Raw genomic sequence first — 19892 nt, 5'->3', positions numbered from 1 at the left:
TTTCCAGGGTGGTTGGAGATGTAATGTTCGAGTGCCTGACCTCCATCTCCAGGCCGATCCCTCCTCTGAGGGCCCAGGAAGCGAGGAGTGGGCTGAAGGATTTTATTTTCTTTGTCAATAGAGTCCTTTGTGGAGGGACTTCCATTTTGAAGGAGTATATGCTATTTTTTTTTTTACAGTCTGGGAAAAACAGAAATTTGAAGGAAAGGAAAAAGACCTTTGTGAAGGATTGAGTATACTTCATGCCCACCCTCGAGCTACCCGAGGAAGGTGCGAGGATTAGCAAATCCAAAAACATTCACTGAACATGATTTAAAAAATGAATTTCAGGGCGCCTGGGTGGCTCAGTTGGTTAAGCAACTGCTTTCGGCTCAGGTCATGATCCTGGAGTCCCTGGATCGAGTCCCGCATCGGGCTCCCTGCTCGGCAGGGAGCCTGCGTCTCCCTCTGACCCTCCCCCCTCTCATGTGCTCTCTCTCTCTCTCATTCTCTCTGTCTCAAATAAATAAATAAAATCTTTAAAAAAAAAAAAAATGAATTTCACAGGGTCCGTTTCCTCGTCTGAGTGGAACAACAAAGCTAACGCTGGACTTGAGTTTGACTACAAGAAGAAGAGCATGACCTCAGAGCACCCACCCATAGCAAGGGCCTCAGGTGATGCTGAGAAAAACACTGGCTTTTGGACAAGACCCCAGCACATACAAGCACACGCGTGTGCACACGCACCCACAAACACACTCATTCCACACAGTGACTTGATGTAAAGAAAGCTCTCCAGGCTAAAGATTCTCCCCTGTTATTAGTCACCTTTCCCTCCTCCACCCAGCTCTTCCTCTCTTCCTGGCAGCCGGGCCAGGCAGTGACTCAGGAAGGCAGCAGGGTGAGAAGCTAGTACACCGCCATGGCTTAAAAAAATACTTAGGCCCTCTTGAGTATAATTAACTCATAAACTAACTAGTCACCTGGGGAGAATAGAAGGGGGCCGAGCAGGATGCAGTGTGTGTTTGGGGCAAGGTCGGAGAGGTGGGGCACTTGGACATTAGTTAATGAAGAACAATAACCCCTATTTTCATGAAGATGCTTGTGTAAAACCAGGCAGTAACATCCCGACAACCTCTGCATGCTTCTCCGTGAGCCTGTCTGGGAACTCCTCTGCGCTCAGCAAAGCCCCTCGGCACTGATGAAACCCAGTCCCCTTAGCACCGCAGATTCCCTACCAGAGGAAGAGGTCAGCAGCCTCTAGTCATCTGGTCTGTGGCGCGTAACAGGATCTCTAGGAGGAAGGGAACAATATTCCTCAACAATATTGTTGGGAACAATAGCATGAAACTCAGACCTGAGCCAAAAGTGAGCGCCGAGTACCAGGACACGCTAAGGTCAGATGGAAGAAAAACAAGGCCAAACCCCCGTGTCCCCAAGATGAAAAGAAATCGCCTTGAATATGATGGGTCCCTTCTCTGAGTATGATAGCTAGTTTGGCCATCTTGAGAGAGAACAGACCCAGAGGAAACCCGACCTAGCAGCATCTGATTGGTTGGGTGGTGGCACCAGTCTGCCCTTTTTTTGTCTTTGTGCACAAGGCAAAATATCTCTGCCCTCCATCTTCACTCAGAGAGCAGGCAACAGCTTGTTCCACGCTAACCCCACAATGATCACATCACGGAAAGACCTCGAAGTGTTTGCCACCCTGACCCTGGCCTGTCCCTCCCTGTCACAGCTGGTTGCTCACACCAGCCATGATGACGTGATTGCACCAGAACAGCTCCAAAAGTGGAACATTAGGGAGGATAACACCCTAAGACTCTCAGCTCAGTCACACAGCCCTACGGTCCCCAGACTCTAGCACTCTCATCAGCATGATGTGCGACGGACGTATTAACCAAATCCCACTGCCTCTGGCTCCTTGTCCGGCCCAAATACAAAGGAATGAGTAAAAGCTGTTTCTCCTGCAGCACTATCTTGCCTCCTTGGCCGGCGGAGAGGGTGATATGTAGAGTACCTGGTATGTCCTCCCCCTCCCTGGGAGAGAACTCCACGCACACCACCCCCGTCAGCTGGCCCACCAGCCAGCTGACTCTCCGGGGCAGGGGTGGTCGGATGGGCAAGGCTGGCCCCAGCTGCCAGGTCGAGGACAGCAGGCCCTGTGAGACAGAGGGCCGCTAGGCTGGCTCTGCCCCCACCTGCTGCCCAAATCTCCAGGCAGCCCCAGCCTCTCTGGCCCAGGGTCTATGGTCCAGCCCCCAAAACAAGCCTCCCCCATCCTTATGTGTAATCAGTTGCATTAAAATGTCACTGGAACTTTCTCTGAATGTCCTTTCTAAAAGCCTATCAGTCCCATTAAGCCTGCCCTTCACCCAAGTATCCTCTATTGCAATACATACATCAGCACATTCTGATAGGCACCTCAGTAGCTACATAAGCTTAATAAAGAAGCTTTCAACCAAATGCTGAAATTTTCAAATGTCTTCTGTTTCATCTGTGTTCTTACAGAGCCAGTGACCCAAGAACCTTGGTGGCCTCTCTGCAGGGAGAAGCTGCTCATGCTTGGGGTCTCAGGCACTTCTCATCTGGACCAGCAATGGCTCCCAAGGTCTTTAACACAGGGGCCCGGGCTGCGGTCTGACTGGGGGCGGAGAGGGACTTGTCTGAAGCTGGCTCTGCAGAGTGAGCACACAGTGTTTACATAAATTTAATGTTGATATGCAGAGGTTTGGAGTGGGAACTCATGAAATCATGGGGAACCCCCAGTCCCACCCCCACCTCAGAGCTGGAGCTGATCCACCCAAGTGTAGCCATTGATTATGGTGCCAAGAAACCCCAGAGTCCTTCTAGAAAGACCCTCGGAAGGAGGCAGCTGCTTTCTGCTGTCAAAAAGGAGGCATGGTAAGACATCCCCTTTCCATCGCTTCCCAGCCTTTTGGCTAAGATCAAGCAAAGACATCCCCTCTCCGAGACACAGGGCAAGATTTAAGTGGGAAGGTGGTTCTGACAATCATGGGTGGCATGGGGTGGATTGTACTACTGTGTGGATGTGGCAATAAGCACTGTCATTAAGTTAGCACTTGCCAAATAACACACTCTCTGAAAGCCTTGACTATACTATCTCATTTAACCTTCCCCACAACTTTGTGAGGTAAAAATATCACAATCAATCCCATTTTAGAGATGAGGTAACTGAGACCAAGTCCCTGGACCCGTCAACAAGGAAGCCAGAGTACCAGGCTTTGAACCCAGGTCTGTCTAACTATAAAGTTTCCCTTGAATGCCTGCCATACCTCCCAATTACGTTCTCTTCACACTGGATTTCTGATTTCACTCTTTGTTATCAGCCCTTCAACCAAGACATTTCGATACCACCCCTTGGCAGGAAACACAGGAGTTGTTTCCTGGGTTAGGAATGTAGGATAAACAGCTCGCCAGTCGATGACAGTATGCCAGGCCTGACATGCCGACAACTGGTCACAGCCAGCGGAGTTGGTCTTCTAGAAGGAAAGGCTGGTTTGAGAAGGGGAGATTTCCTTAGTCTGATTAGGAAGGAATGCAAGGTACTCTTAATCAGGCTCCTTTCTGCTTCCAAACAACTTTCTGCTACTTAGCAGACTTCTTGCGGAGGGAACTGCTTGGTGTCACTTTGTCATCACAAGTCACCACAAAAACCCCCCAGGAAATGAACACTGCTATCTTCCTGGCACATGCTACCTCACTGCAGCCCCGGTCACCGGGCCCCATGGAGCTAGGGTTGCCAGGTTCAGCCAAAAGAAAAAGTTAAATTTTGAATTCCAGATAAGCAAAAGAATAATTTTTTTTAGAATAAGTATTCACAAATACTGCATGGGACATGCACTAAAACAATTGTTTATCTGAAATTCAAATTTAACTTTTTGTGTTTTACAAATACAAAAGGTCCTATATTTTACCTGACATCCCTACACAGGCTCCCAATATAGCACTAATCTTTGCAAAAATAAGCGTGCTAATAAAGGGCGGAAACTGTCACACAGATGGTCACTGGAATGTAACCAAGCCATTAAGGCCCAGAGAATCCTTACTGCACTCACTCCAGGAGCCCTCCCTCGGGGCTTGCTAAGAGTATCTTCCCACCAGGAGGGGCCTGCGCTAAGCAGGTCTGATCCCTAAATAGCCCAAGAAAGGTAAAGGAGTCCATGCCACGTTGATCTCTCTGGTTGTAAATACACAGTCCCCCTCTCCTCACCTCCCGTGCACGAGGAAGTGCCCGCGTAACACTTTCCTTGCCTGGAGACAGGGAAACCCCTTCCCTTGCCCACCCACAGCCCATTTGTAACAAGGCAACCCAGATCTCCCCAGCCGGAACTCCTCTTTCACAAAGATTTGCAGGAGGGAGCAGATGGGGAGAATGGCAGTTTCGCAGCCAGAAAAAATTACACTGGATGCCAGAGCAAGTTCACACTCGTAAACACCAGCTCCGTCCGGAGTTTGCGTTTTTCAAGTGCAAGCATGTTGCTGAAATCTAGGTGCCATTTCAAAACAAGATTCTGAAAGCGCCGCAAGTGGGTTTCACTGGCAATTCTTCACTGGGATTTTCCCCCTTTTGCTTTGCTCCACAGAGAAACAGCTCAAAGTTACTACCTCACTTTCTATGGAAAGCCTTTTCGGTCCCCCCTGAGCAACCTAGGGCCCAACCTAGCAGGAGCACAGCCTCCCCAAGTTCCTGAAACCAAAATTCTGTATGGCCTCTCCTACCTGGCTCTTATCTCTACATCATGTGCAGCACAGCCCCCAACAAAAGGCGACAGCTGGTTTTGCAAGAACTTCGGGCGACAGCCTGACCTGGCTTCCTCTGGACAAGCCAACCCCCGCTCCGACCCCCGACTACCCACATCTGTAATTGGGATTCTCAGAGCAGGAAGACTGCCCCATAAGAGGCGCACAATGAGAGTATACCAGAGGGTGTTTTATTCAGAAAAATATATTAAGGGCGCCTGGGTGGCTCAGTCGTTAAGCGTCTGCCTTCATCTCAGGTCATGATCCCAGGATTCTGGGATCGAGCCCCACATCGGGCTCCCTGCTCTGCGGGGAGCCTGCTTCTCCCTCTCCCACTCCCCCTGCTGGTGTTCCCTCTCTCGCTGTGTCTCTCTCTGTCAAATAAATAAATAAAATCTTCAAATATATATATATATATTAAGAGTATGTCATTTTATGTTTGGAAAATCATTGTTTTTGCAATATAAACTACAGAAAGGAAAGTGCAAACATTGCTTAAATTTACAGAAATCAATCTTTCACATTTGGTAGGAACGATAATAGATAATATTTGAGAACTGCCTAATAGACATTATGCTAAGAACTTTACATACATTATTTGGTTTACTCCTCAGCTAGCCCATGGAACAGCGCTACTATTATCATCCGTTTGGCCAAGTGGGGAGACAGAGGCACATCCCACTAGGGATAGGGCTGTGACTTCAATCTATGGGCTCTGACCAGAGTCAAACCCTTCACCACCACTCTACACCATGTCCCAGGACAGCAAGCACAGGGAGCCAAGCTAGGGTTTAGCCATGGCCTCAGCCACCACTGGCTTCCTGTCCTGCCATGGGGACCTGAGACTAAACTGGGAATTAGGAAAAACAACTATAAAATCAAAATTACTAGCCTGACATTTCCAACAGTCTGGTAGACTATACACATGCTGCAGGGTATCAGCAGAATAACACTAATAAGATTATATGCTGATGTGGCTCTTTCTTATTACATCCTTGCCAAGGAAGGAAACCTTGCAGGGAAGTCCAGGAAAAATCAAGTTTGACTGAAAATCTTCAGCCACTGAAAGAAATCAGTATGTTACACTATTGTATTTGTGCCTTGAAAGAAGTAGATACTAACCCATGTTGTTCTGCTGAATTGGGATAACTTTATGAAGGACCTTTATTTCTCTCTCCCTACCCTCAACCTTTAAGGTGAACCTAAGAATGTCATTCATTCACTAGGAAGGCATTAATAGAGTTTTGCCACGACAAGGTGTCATCCTGGGCATGATGGTAGACCCCAGCTGAAACTGGCACCATTCCTGTAACTGAGAACATTATATTTTATTGGAGAAATCTATATGCTTTTTAAAGACAAATGCATGGTAGGTGTTAGCTTTCTACTAATGTGTAATAAATCACCACAGCTGATTTTCTCACAACTCTGTAGGTTAGAAGTCTGGGCACAGAGTGGCTAGGTTCTCTGCCCAAATCTCACTGGGCTGAAATCAAGGTGTGAGCCTGAGCTGGGTCCAGCTCTGGGTCATCTGAGGCCCAGGGTCCTCTTCCAAGCTCCTCCAAGTTGTTGGCAGAATCTGTTTCCTGGCAGTTGTAAGAATGAGATCCCCCATTTCCTCCATGACTTCTCTCAGCCCCTAAAGGCTTCCTCCACTCCTTGCCATATGGCTCCCACCTTCAAGCCATCAAGGGCATGTCTTTTGCTTCAAATGTCTGACGTCATCCTCTGCTTCGAAAGGGCCAACCTGATTAGGTCAGGTCCACCAGGATAATCTCCCTTTTCTCATATCACATAACATCATCATGCATCTCATTATATTCATAGTTTCTGCCCATGTTCAAGGAGATTAGACAAGTGTGTGGATCACTGGGAATCTTCTTAGAATTCTACCAGCTATAATATGTAAGCATTTATGTAAAAATAGTATTTTCTCAACCACTATTGATGGTGGTCTTCTCTGGGGTCATTAGGACATGGGGGGAAGCAAGGATACTTAACAACCTATAGTAGTCAAAGAACTGCCCTGGACAAATTACCCATAGGACCGTCAGTGAGAAACATAATGCCACAGCCCTTCTTTGAGTAACAAAAAGTCCATTAAAGACACGTAGCTCCTCTTTCATACTGATGGATTCCTCCCAACCAGGCCAAAGAGAGAAAACAAATGGAAGGAAGCTAAGTGCTCAGCCACATAATAATGGAAGTCCAGTGACTCCAAAACAGGACTAAAGAAGTAAATATTTATTTTCTTAATGTGATTCCAGATTTAATTCTTCACTATCTTTATCTTCAATGTCTGTCGTTGGAAGATGCTTAAATTTAACTCAACCAACGCCGGGACCAGACTGACTAGTATTCTCGATGTTGGCTGGACTAAAGGAAACTTGATCTGGAGTTTCACTTCTCTGATTTAGCGCACTGCTATGGGGCCTGGGGGACAGGGGCAGGTTATCCTGAAAATGGGGGTCTTTCCTGTGGAAGGAAAGAGATTTGAGGAGGAGGGAGCAGGGGAGCAAGTTCCTTCCTACCTGGAGGTTAACAAGCATTTGAGCAGGGTCTTGAAGGATGGGAAGTTTTGGATTTTGGAGGGAGTTAACATTTGCTGAGTTATTAGTATTTAAACCATGGCATTTCACCGAAGAGAAATGCACATGGAACAGAAGTGTTTCTTAAGGGGACATGAGAGAAATACCCAAGCTAGCCAATGGTCCAAAGGTTGCTGAAAGAGAGGCCCAGGATATTGGCTCCTCTACCCCCCAAACCTTTCCAGGAGGAAAATGTATCTTCACAGTTGAAGAGGTGGGAGCAGCCCCTGTGATGACATGATGGGTGGAAAGCAAATTCTGTTTACCCAATTTTTTATCTATTTGTCTGTAACCAGCCAAGAGTTCACAGAAAGAGAGAGAAGCCATTGGCCCTATGCTTACCAATATGCTAGCTCATTAAATGGGGGGGGGGGGTTAGTCTTCCTTTCACATTTTGAAGGAAATGTTACAATTTTTAGAGAAATATTAGCTATTTAGTCTCTTGTAAAAAGAACAATTTTGTAATGTCCCAAGGCTATCTGAATTGGATAAGGGGACTGGAGGAAATTTCACATAATGAAACGAGTTTTTCCTAAGTGAGCAGCTATAGCAGATGGAAGGTAAATGTCTTACCCATGTCTGGTCCATAATGATACCCAGTGTCCATTTTCACAAAGAGAGCATACAACCCCTACCATCCCTCACACAACCTTGACCTCGAATCTTCAGTTCCAACTGACAAACTAGATCTTATTGCAGCTTGGGAATGGAGCTTTGGTTCTCACTTTTTTTTAATATATCAAAGACATTTTGGTGTAACTGATTTGGGTCAGGTGTGTGCCATTATTCAGTGGGAATTGATGAGTAAGGATGACACTCGTGTGAATGAATGGGAAAATTTTTGATGCACCAGGTTTAAGAAAAAGAGTAATATATGTGCAATGGTGTTACACTTTAAATATTATGAGTAACCAGTAGAGTTTGATGTACTGTATGCATTTCCAATAAGGTGTGTTATATCAGTCAAACCATATAAAAAGAGTGATATGCAATTTGGAACAGGACCCAAGGTTTAGCAGAGAAAAGGAGGACTGGGAAAAACAGATTGTTTGGATTCCATTTCTAGAATTATCTAAGCAGAATCCAGGCCAGTTTTTGCAAAATCCTACGAAAGCTTAAGTCACGATGAAGGACTGGCTGGCAGGCCTCTAACATAGCCTAGAGAAATGTATTATGATTCAGGAATATTAAAGAAACGGGCTACTCAGCAAGAATACCATAGCTCTCCCATAAATTAGAAAACAGCATGTTCAAAGCTATTAAGGAAAGCCCAGAGCAAAATAAAAGAGAGTAAATCCTGGTACTGTTGGGCTTACAGATACCCTCCTCCTTCCAAACCAAAGGCAGATGAAAAAAGAAAATACATTTTTCATTTGTACTTTGGCACTGGAGGAAACACTGATGTAGTTTGCTTCATCCCCGCCTTTGCATGTTGTGTTGGGTGGCTATGAAGAGTGGAGGAGTGGCAGCGCTGTGGCTCAGAGAGAAAGTGAGTAGGGGGCAAAGGATGACAGCGGCTAGCAGAGCAGGAACAGGGGGAACAACCGTCCTATTTGCCCAAGACTGGGAGACTTCTTGGGACTGGAGACTTTTGGTGCTAAAACCAAAAGGAGAGGCCCAGGCCAACTGGGATGACTGGTCACCCTAGCAGGGATGGAAGAAGCTGCAGGAGTGGCTGTTGGGGGTAACTGAGTAGGCCAAGGCTTTACCACCCCAAGCTGTCTGGAGAAGCAGGACTGTTGTACTTGGCTTGGTCCCACAGGCATCTATATGGATGGTAGTTTGGCTCCCAGGTACCACGGAAGAACACAACTCACACAAACACACGGACATGGACACACACACACACACACGCACACACATACACTTCATATCTTCGCTATAAATATATTTATATTCTAGAACATAAAAAGTAAGTTATAGAGCTTATACAGGTAAGGGAAAGTCTCCCATTCTATTCAGAGACAATCACCTTTAATTCCTAGGTGAACTTCCTGCTTTACCCATGGTCCTCAACCTTGGCAACATATTAGAATAACCTGGGAAATCAATTCCCAGGCACTGCCCTCTTAGCTGCAAGTGGCCTCGAACAAGTCATTTAACCTCTCTGAGCCTCACATTCCTCCTCTGTTAAATGAGGTTATAGTGGTACCTATTGTTTAAATGAGAAAATATATATAAAGCACTAACCATGAGCTTTAAAAGCATTAGCAATTGTGGGGCACCTGGGTGGCTCAGTCGGTTAAGCGTCCAACTCTTGGTTTTGGCTCAGGGCATGATCTCAGGGTCATGAGATCAAGCCCCACGTTGGGCTCCATGCTCAGTGTGGAGTCGGCTTCAGATTCTCTCTCCCTCTGCTCCTCCCCATTCTCACACTCTCTCTCCCCCAAATTAAAAAAAAAAAAGCATTAGTGATTGACTTTTAATCCTTGCCCACTTCCCAAATTATTTTCTTAGGATAAATACCTGGAAGTTCAATTTTGAGTCTAACAGTATACACATTTTTGAGGCTTGTGATATAATTACCAAACTACCCTCTCATGAAAGTGTAAATTGAGAGTATCATGCAATTACCAGTGTTGACTCTAAGAGTAAAAGGTGACTTCATCCATTTTTTCAACCCCTTACTCATGTTGTACCAATTTTATGTCTTAAGGTCATTATACTTTTAATGCATTTTACTTTTGATACATGAACATGGCAGAATGATCTGGAAAATTTGAAAATTAAGCATAACATTCCCCTAAGAACTGTATTGAAAAACATAATAATATCTGTAATTTATTTGTAATTTATCTCCTAACTATACGGCAAAAAAAAAAAAAAAATGAGGTAGTTCACATGCACACACACACACAAAATGATGCTAGGACAGCTACAATAAACATTTAGAGAAAAAAATCTTAATATTTGAACAAGAGAGTATTAGCTATACTAGGAGGGTATGAGACAGTCTTTAATTTCAGCTCTGAGTTTCCTAGCAACAAAAGTAAGAATTTTCCCATTACAAAATAAAAGGGAGGCATATAAGTTCATCTAGAAATAAATGTCTTCCTGTTACTAAACTCTAAGAAGAATTACCATGCATTTCCTTACGTAAAAGCCACCAAGTAACATAACAAATAATATAGTTTGGCCTACTCTTGCTGAAGATGTAAAATTTTTCATGTGCCCACTTCTCATACAGCACCTTAAGAAAAGGCAAGGACATAAGATCTGGTTGTATTTCAGTAAAGACAGATCTTCTGGTTCTAAAATACACCACATAGGTTGTTTTTGGTGATCCCAACTTTGGTGTTTCTCGAGTGTGTGTTCAATCATGGTGGTCATTCGTGCTGTTTAACAAATATTTCTTATTTTCCCCAATTTTGAACACAGTAAGTTTGCTCTTTTCTGTCTCCTAAAATTAGGTAAAACCATCAGACATTCTGTAGCCTATGAAATGTGAACTTCAGTAATACGTGGAACTTCTAGGTGGGAGCTTCAAATACCAGGGCCCATTTTGCCACAATATCATCCTGCTGCGGTCATTAAAGGTGACCAACAACAGATTATTAGATGTGACACCTAAAGCACAAGCAACCAAAGAAAAAATAGATAGACTTCATAAAAATTAAAAACTTTTGTGCATCAAAAAACACTTCCCAATAAGTGGTAAGACAACCCACAGAATGGGAGGAAATGTTCAATCATATATCTTATAAAGGTCTAGTGCCCAGAATATATAAAGAACACTTACAGCTCAACATTACAAAGACAACCCAGTTAAAAAATAGAGGATTCGAACAGACATTTCTCCAAAGGAGATATACGAATGGCCAATAAGCACATGAAAAGATGCTCAACATCATCAGTCATCGCAAATCAAAACTGCTTCCTACAGGGGTGCCTGGGTGGTGCAGTCGGTTAAGCATCCGACTCTTGGTTTCAGCTCAGCTCATGATCTTAGGGTCCCGGGATCGAGCCTCTCGTCGGGCTCCCTGCTCAATGGGTAGCCTGCTTCTCCCTCTCCCTCTGCTGCTCCCTCTGCTTGTGCTCTCCCTCTCTCTCGCTCTGTCAAATAAATTAATTAATTTAAAAAAAATTGAATGCTAAGGTCAAAATGAAGCCTCAGCTAGCCTGGGTCCCTGAGTGACCTCAAATTAGCAAAACTCCCTCAACTTCTTTTGAATTATACAACTATTTTTTTTTAATATTATTGCATAAGTTTGCCTATCCTTACTGATACAAAAACACAAATTCCTTTTAAAAGGAATAAATCTGGAGTGACTGGGTGGCTCAGTTGTTAAGCGTCTACCTTCGGCTCAGGTCATGATCCCAGAGTCCTGGGATCAAGCCCCACATCCGTCTCCCTGCTCAGCAGGAAGCCTGCTTCTCCCTCTCCCACTCCCCCCTGCTTGTGTTCCCTCTCTCGCTGTGTCTTTCTCTGTCAAATAAATAAAATCTTAAAAAAAAATAAAAAATAGGGGCGCCTGGGTGGCTCAGATGGTTAAGCATCTGCCTTTGGCTCAGGTCATGATCCCAGGGTTCTGGGATTGAGCCCCACATGGGGCTCCCTGCTCGGCGGGGAGTCTGCTTCTCCCTCTGCTCATGTTCTCTCTCTCTCTCTCTCTGTATCTCTGTGTCTCAAATGAATAAAAAAAAAAACTTTAAAAATAAAAAAATGAAAAATAAAAGGAATAAATTTGTATAGACCCAAAGTTAATATAAATTATAATCATTATTATGTCACTTAGATATATGCAAATATAAACTTCAGCCTAAAGTTCTTGGGTTTATATATGCAAACAACTATAAAGCCAAAACAAGCTTACAAATTAACACAAACCTACAAAACCAATGAAATTCAAGTTAGCAACATGAAGTCAAAGTGGGAGGTGATGCTGTTTGCTGAAACTGAATCACAGTGACTGCTATAGGGCACAGGTCCCATGTGTCTGACATGCAGATAGTGTCATGCTATGTGACACCTCAGTTGTCCATCACCCTTCTAGGTTCAAACTCCCACAACAATTCACTCAGTCTTCACTGAGCACAGATGCATCTCATGAACCTGTAACAAAGGAATTCTACTCTGTGCCAACACGAAAACTAATGCAGACACAAATTATGGACTAAAATAGTATGGCAGCATTTGTTTTAAAACTGATTATTTAGGCTACTTAGAATATATTTATATTAGCTTTTTTGGATTTTTGTCAAAACAAAACATTTCATCTCTCATTCTTTTAGAAAAATCTCATGTCCCCAAGTGTATGTTTGCAGACCCATGGCTCTCAGTTTGAGAAACACTGCTGTAGGTAGACCACTGGTTTTTGAATTTGACTATGCATCAGAATCACCTGGGAGGGCTTGTTAAAACACCCATTTTTCAGTTTTCAATTCAGTAAGTCTTGGGTGGGGCCAAGAATTTACATTTCTAGCAATTTCCTAAGTGATACTGATGCTGGTGCTCACTCTCTGAGGACCATTGCCCTCTATCAAATATTAGTTGACACCCTGATAGCATTCAGTTCAAGACAGATTTCTATGGAAGGAGCCAGACAGCAGTCAACTCAAGAATACACTCTCCTCTGATGCGGGTCAACATTCTGTAGAGCTGATTGGAGAAAGAACCTTCAGCTTTGATCACCAAACAATTAGGCTGAAATGTTAGCCTTTGATAATGAAAACTGCAATCATTAATTTTATGTGCCAGCTTGACTAAAGCCACAGGATACCCAGACATTTGGCCACGCATTATTCTGGGTGTGTCTGTGAGGGTATTTCTGGATGAGATTAACATTTGAATCAGTGAACTACTAAAGCAGGTTGGCCTTCCTAATACAGGTGGGCCTCATCTAATCAGTTGAAGGTCCGCATAAAACCAAAAGGCTGACCCTCCCCCAAGTAAGAAGGAATTCCTGCCCAACTACCTGAGATGGGATGTGATTTTTTTTTAAAGATTTTATTTATTTATTTGACAGAGAGATAGACAGAAGAGCACAAGCAGAGGGAGTGGCAGAGGGAGAGGGAGAAGCAGGCTCTGCACTGAGCAGGGAACCCGATGCGGGACTCGATCCCAGGACCCTGAGATCATGACCTGAGCCGAAGGCAGTCGCCTAACCAACTGAGCCACCCAGGCGCCCCAAGGGATGTGATTTTTTTTTCCTGCCTTTGGACTCAAACTAAAACATCCACTCTTTCTGATCTCAGGCCTGCTGGCATTTGAACTGAACTACACCATTTCTCTCCTGGGTCTCTAGCTTGCCCATTGTCATAATCACATGAGCCAATTCCTTAAGATAAATCTCTTTCTCTATCTCTGTACATCCTATTGGTTCGGATTCTCTGGAGAACCCTGACTAATATAAAAACTAATGAGCCTTTCTTGGATTTTCACACAGACCAAGCCCAGAGGTAGAACGGGGAAATTCTCATTAATAAACCTCCGTGATCCATCCACCTCCAGTCAAAGGTTTCTATAGCAACCTGAGTTCCAAAGCAAGGCTCAGGCCACATTTTCACAAACTACAGCTAGATGAGTGGAAATAAGTAACCCCTTGTGATCAACCAAGAAAAGGGGGAATTATAATAAAAGACTAGCATCCGTGCCTGAGTTGAATTAATTCACCAAGATTTAGGACTATAGAACCCAGGGCACACACGTCTACTCTACCACACAGATCACCTAATTGCTTGAGGTCAAAGCAACATTTTCACACCATTACCACTGTTTCATACATGAAAATATTTCTTTCCTTCTTTTTTCTTAATTCGTCCGAACTCTTTCTGAGAGGCCACGTAGTATTGTGTTAACAGTGTGAGCTCTGCAGTCTTCCATTCTGAATGTCAATTTCATCATTTTCTAGTTATGATGACCTTGAACAAGTTAACCTATTACAAGCTTAAGTTTACTCATCTGCTCACTAGGAATAAGAATTCTAACCTGTATCAGTCAGGATCTAACCAATGAAATGAACTACTTTTATGCATTTACAATAGAAAGAGTATAATTCAGGGAATCCTTACCACAGATTAAGGGGGTCCTGGCAGAGAGGAAACCACTATCTATCCTGGGGAGGAAGACAAGAGAGGAGATGAAATGATGGAAGTCCAAGGTCACCTGAGGAAACTGGGTCTCTGAGGATTTGTCTGGCAGCTGTGGCCAGAGCAGCCACCTAAGCCAGAGACAGGGGCGGGGAGGGGAATTCTCGGGGATTCGTCTTCCCTTTCAGTCCTACCAATGCCTTCCACCGGACACACTCTCCACATACAATGCGGGACACATGCCCCACGAACTGGCTCTCCTGTGGCTCACAGCGGGGCTATCTCTAGGGCCCATGGGCCCATGGCCAGCACAAGCCTGCAAGGATCAAGTGACAACACATGCGAAGTCCCTGGTCTGCCGGAGATGGCAGGGTCCCTTAAGTTGTATATGTTAAATTGGGGTTCTTGTGCCTCACCAGCTTTTTCCTCACCCCCTTCAACAAATTTTCCACTTTTCACAGTTTCTCATTGTCCTCCTACTCTCATCACCCGGTTCTTCCCTCCTACTTCCTCGCCCACTCTCAACAGCAGACAGCAAGTTGGCTGGCCTCCCAAGGAGACTATAGACACAATGAAATCTGAGGGATGGTGGTTTCACAGTTTAGCCGCCAGATCCAACGATGTCCTCCTCCTCTCAGAGCCTGAATCCCCTGCCTCCACACAGCAGGTCACAGAGGCACAAGCAAGGGGACAGGACACACTGGCTCTTTATCCTGAACTTCTCCCCCCCTGACCCAGACCCATCACCAGCTACCACATTGGACTGTACAGTTCACCAATCACCTCCTTCAAACACTCTGGCTCAGCCTACTTACCTGAAGAAGGAGCAGATTGACCCCTGTCATCCTATGATATTACTATGGTTTACATTTGTATAAGGCTAGATTCTGGCATGTTCCCTGTCTGCCTGTGTTAGCCAAAGGTAAAAATCCCAAAATTCTTGAGACCTGGTACAGAGCAGTGTTCTGTTTCCTGAAGAGGCATCTAAGAACAAAAGACCCTGAGGCTTATCATAGGAGCAGTGCAGAATAAAATATTCTCTAATCCAACCCTTCTTATAATAAATTATTTGTCAATTCAAATAATTCAGAATTATAAAGGGAAAATTAGGGCAAGAAAAGTGATTCCATTGCATAAGGTCTATATGAACTTATGTGCCCATGTGTATCTTTACTATGCTCAAAACCCCTACACATTTTTCTTACATATCTCTTCCCTGGGGGGTATAAAAGAATCACTCCTCTGGCATTGTCTTTAACAACTGGAACCCAGTCCATCAGCTTGACCAACACATACCAGTTTAAGTCTAACTAGAAAGCAGCTGGCCAAAAATTCAACTTTTGCTTTGTACCAGATTTGCTACAAGTCAGGGCAGGGTTTTAGACATTTAACTAGCCCTGTTCCACCTGCAGTGTGGTTCCAAAACCAGCAGTATCAGCATCACTATCTGTTCGAAATGCAGAGGGGGAGATGAACCATGAGAGACTATGGACTCCATAGTTTCCAGGAAACAAACTGAGGGTTTTAGAAGGGAGGGGTGGTGGGGGGGATGGGTGAGCCCAGTGATGGGTATTAAGGAGGGCACGTATTGCATGGAGCACTGGGTGTTACACGCAAACAATGAATCATGGAACACTACATCAAAAACTAATGATGTACTGTATGGTGACTAACAAAATAAAAAAAAAAAAGAAATGCAAATGCTCAGACCCCACCCCCACCCCAGCCCCATTAAAACAGAAAGTTCAGGGTGGGACTCAGCCCTCTAGATGATTGTGATGTAGGTAAGGCCCAAGAACCACCACGCTAGGGGGAAAAAAAACATATAAAGCCAACTGATTCAAGTGAAACACGTCATTGGTCTTTTTTCTAATGACCTAAATTTGAATTTAAATCCCAGATCTCTCCCATAATCTGATATCTACAATCTTTCTAATGCTTATTTTATTCAGTACTCATTGTCCTGGAAGACTCTTATTAGTAAGGGAAAGTAATTTCAAGCAAGAATACAATGGAAATTAGAATGCTGCTACTATTGTCCTGTCAAAATGAACCAATTCCCCTGGACCAGACTGTCATTTTATGCTTGGGGAGAAAGGAAGTCCATATGCCTTTTCTAAGCATGTCACGCTTTTGCTGGTTAATGCTTCTTTCCTATAATTGGGTGAACGTGCACAAGCACCCTTCTGTACCCACCAAGAAATAGCAGGTCCCAACATGGGAATGGAGCCATATTTCCTTGCTCTCTTTTCAACCTTGCAAAAGCTCTTCATCCTTTCCAAGTAGAGGGGAGTTTTGGCAAAAAATTCTCCACGGTGACAAAAAGCACTTTCTCTTCACTCTTTTGTTGTGCTATTAGGTTTGAAGCCCTTTTGCCCAGAGAACAATACACTGCAGAGTTACTTTATGCCGCTGCTCTCCACTGCGCTTTCCCCGACCCTTACAATAATAGGCTGCCATTTTAACATCAGAGAACCTGTAGCTGCTGTGAATCTAAGTTTAATGTAAGTCGGGCCTGTGAGTGCTATTCCTCCAACTCTTAGCTGGACTGCTCTAAGAGGTTTAATTTAAAGAAAGCAATGTGGCACTCCAGTTAGAAGGCCAGTGAGCAGGAAATGGACTCCCACATCAATAGAATGCTAACTACCCTGGCAGGCACACAACCCAAAAACTAATTGGGGAAATTTAGGAAGTCAGAGAAGATGAATAAATAGAGAAGAACCAACCAATTTCCTTTTTTCCTTTTTATAAAGACTGTGATTGTAGGCTGTAATCTTCTTCTCATCACTAATGAAATGGAGGAGAAGGGGAGTTTAAAATATGTGGTGGTGTTAAATAACCCATAACTAAATGCATGGGCAACATCAAAACTATACATCTCAAATGAAAATACAATGAAGGGCCTAGGAATTTGATGTGTTTCTTTTGAAATGCAACTTTCAAAAAAAACATACAAAAACAAAACAAAACAATTCTAAAAAAAAATCTCCTTTAGCACTAAACCAGAAATATACGATATATGTTTAAGCATTGCTCCCAGTTATACAAAACCAGCTATAACTCTCTATAGCCTCAAGTGAAATAAAGATTTGCTGGTTAACTTGATAATTAGATCATTCTAGACAGTCAATCTGGGCAAATCATGTCCCAGAGTTAATGCTTCTCCTTGTAATTACCTTATGTCTGTCTACAACCACCAAATTAACCAAATAATTGCCGAGTCTCCAGTATGATATGCAGACAAGCCGCAGAGCATCTACTGGGGCTTCTCCTCCTTCTGCTCCTTCTCCTTCCTTCATATATTACTATTTGTTGTTCTGTCCTTTTTCCCCTCAAAAGTGACTTGGGCTAGTAGAAGAAGATAGGCTACAGGGGCCGACCATTTACAGAAGGATTTATTTGCAATGTTACAAATCTGCCTTTTGTTTTCATTGATCCTCACCTCTAATGGCTTCAGGCATTCTACCAAAAATGCTCACTTTGAAAGGGTACGGAGAACCCAAGATTGTTGACATGCGCAGATCGAGTGTTTCACGGTTTTCAACGTGCTGTCTCCTACTGTGTTTGTCTCATCCCACTCCCGTGAGGTGGTGGTTATTTTACATGCATGAAAACTACCTTCTCAAGGGACTTTCCCAAGGTCAAAGGGCCCATAAAGTCAAGGTTGCCCTGGAACTCAGGTCTCCTGCTCCGGAATGCTCGAGATGGGGCTGGAGTGTATTTCTAGAAGTCAAATACCAAGGAAGGTATCATTTTGATGTCCTGAACATGAGGGTAGAATACAGAAGAACCACTGCCACGGGGATGTGTCTGAGCTTGGCTTCTGTACTTGTGAGTTTTATGTCTCTAAACTAGAGCTTTCTAACCATGGCGTTGACACCCTCCACCCCTGCCTTCTCAATGCCAGTAATAATGGGAAGATGAAGGTTTCTAGCCCTCCAGTTACAACTAAAAAGGACGTCAATTGTAGAACTTCTCAGAGCCCCCTGACAATATGTATTCTAGGTTTGTAATTCCAACATTTTGGGGGCATGAGATTTGTTTTATTTCAGAAGACCCAGACCCACACATGCTTTGTTATGTATGATGTTCCAGAATTGAGAAAAATTCTGAATACGCCCTTCAAAATCCCTGGAAACAGGAGTCCAGTAAGTTAAGGAGGAAGTTTAGCTTTAATGAGACTAAGGTCTCATTGGGTACCATCTTGACTGGTTTTCACAGATTGGGGGATTGTTCCAGAGCTGCAAGTTCAAAACCTCAAAAGTCAGCTTAACCATAGGTAATTAAGCTCCAGGGAAACTATTCTTTCTACCCAAACTCTGTCAGCACTGATTTTTAATTAAGAGCTGATTTACTGAATTAAACTGAGTAAAACCTTTCCTATGACTCGACACTTGCATGTTCAAACAAGGACATCCCACCTCTATGTAGAGGTTTTTTAGTGAGAGTAGCATTATTGAAAAAAAGGGAGACATTTGAGAATATTACAGCAAGTATTACACGTGAAATAAGGGTGGGATGGCTTTAATGCCTGGAGCAAACAGAAAGAAAGTGACTCTGAAATGTAAATATAGTTGACAGTTCAAGGAGAGAAATTTCTCAATATGTATGCAACAAAGTCCAGGGGAGAGAAATGCTTTTATCCAGAACAAAAGAAATGGGATAATTTAGGGCAACCTGAAGACCAGCCACATAGAGCATCCCTTAAAGACGAGAAATAAGGAAACCAGTTAAGAGGCATTGCCCCGATCACATGGTGAAGAGGGAATAACTGGAACTAGTTTGGATCCAGTACTCCTTTGTATCATTTAGAATGCATTTCACAGTAAGAAACAGAAAAATAAACTCAAAGATTTATTTGATTCGCTAAAAACAATAAAATTGATTTACTGGTTCCTAATACTGGAAGTCAGAGTTGGATTTGATTTAGTGACTTAGGTACATTATCAAGGATCCAGGTTCTGTCCCTCTTTCTGCTCTGATACTGTGAGGAGCTCAGTGGGGGCTGTTGACTAGAGTGCAAACACGTCGCCTCTCCACATGCCTTGGACTTGTACAGTGGCTGAGATCCAAGAGGGAGCATCCCGTATTGAGTATTCAAAGGGACCAAGGAGGAAGCTGCAAGGCTTCTTACGACCCAGCCTTAGAAATCTCAAAATGTCATTTCTATGCCATTCTATTGGTCACAGAAGTCACCAAGGCCAACCCAGATTTAAGGGAGAGGGGAATAAACTCCACTTCTTAAAGGAAAGAATAATAGGGGCTCCTGGGTGGCTCAGTTGGTTAAGCGACTGCCTTCGGCTCAGGTCATGATCCTGGAGTCCCAGGATCGAGTCCCGCATCGGGCTCCCTGCTCAGCAGGGGGTCTGCTTCTCCCTCTGACCCTCCCCCCTCTCATGTGCTCTCTCTCTGTCTCATTCTCTCTCTCAAATAAATAAATAAAATCTTTAAAAAAAAAAAGGAAAGAATAATATATGTGTACAGGAAGGAAAGAACCCTTGGAGACGATCCACCACAATGCAACATGGCCAA

Source organism: Neomonachus schauinslandi, chromosome 3, assembly GCF_002201575.2.
Source record: "Neomonachus schauinslandi chromosome 3, ASM220157v2, whole genome shotgun sequence".
Lineage (NCBI taxonomy): Eukaryota > Metazoa > Chordata > Mammalia > Carnivora > Phocidae > Neomonachus > Neomonachus schauinslandi.
This window is presented reverse-complemented; position numbering follows the sequence as displayed.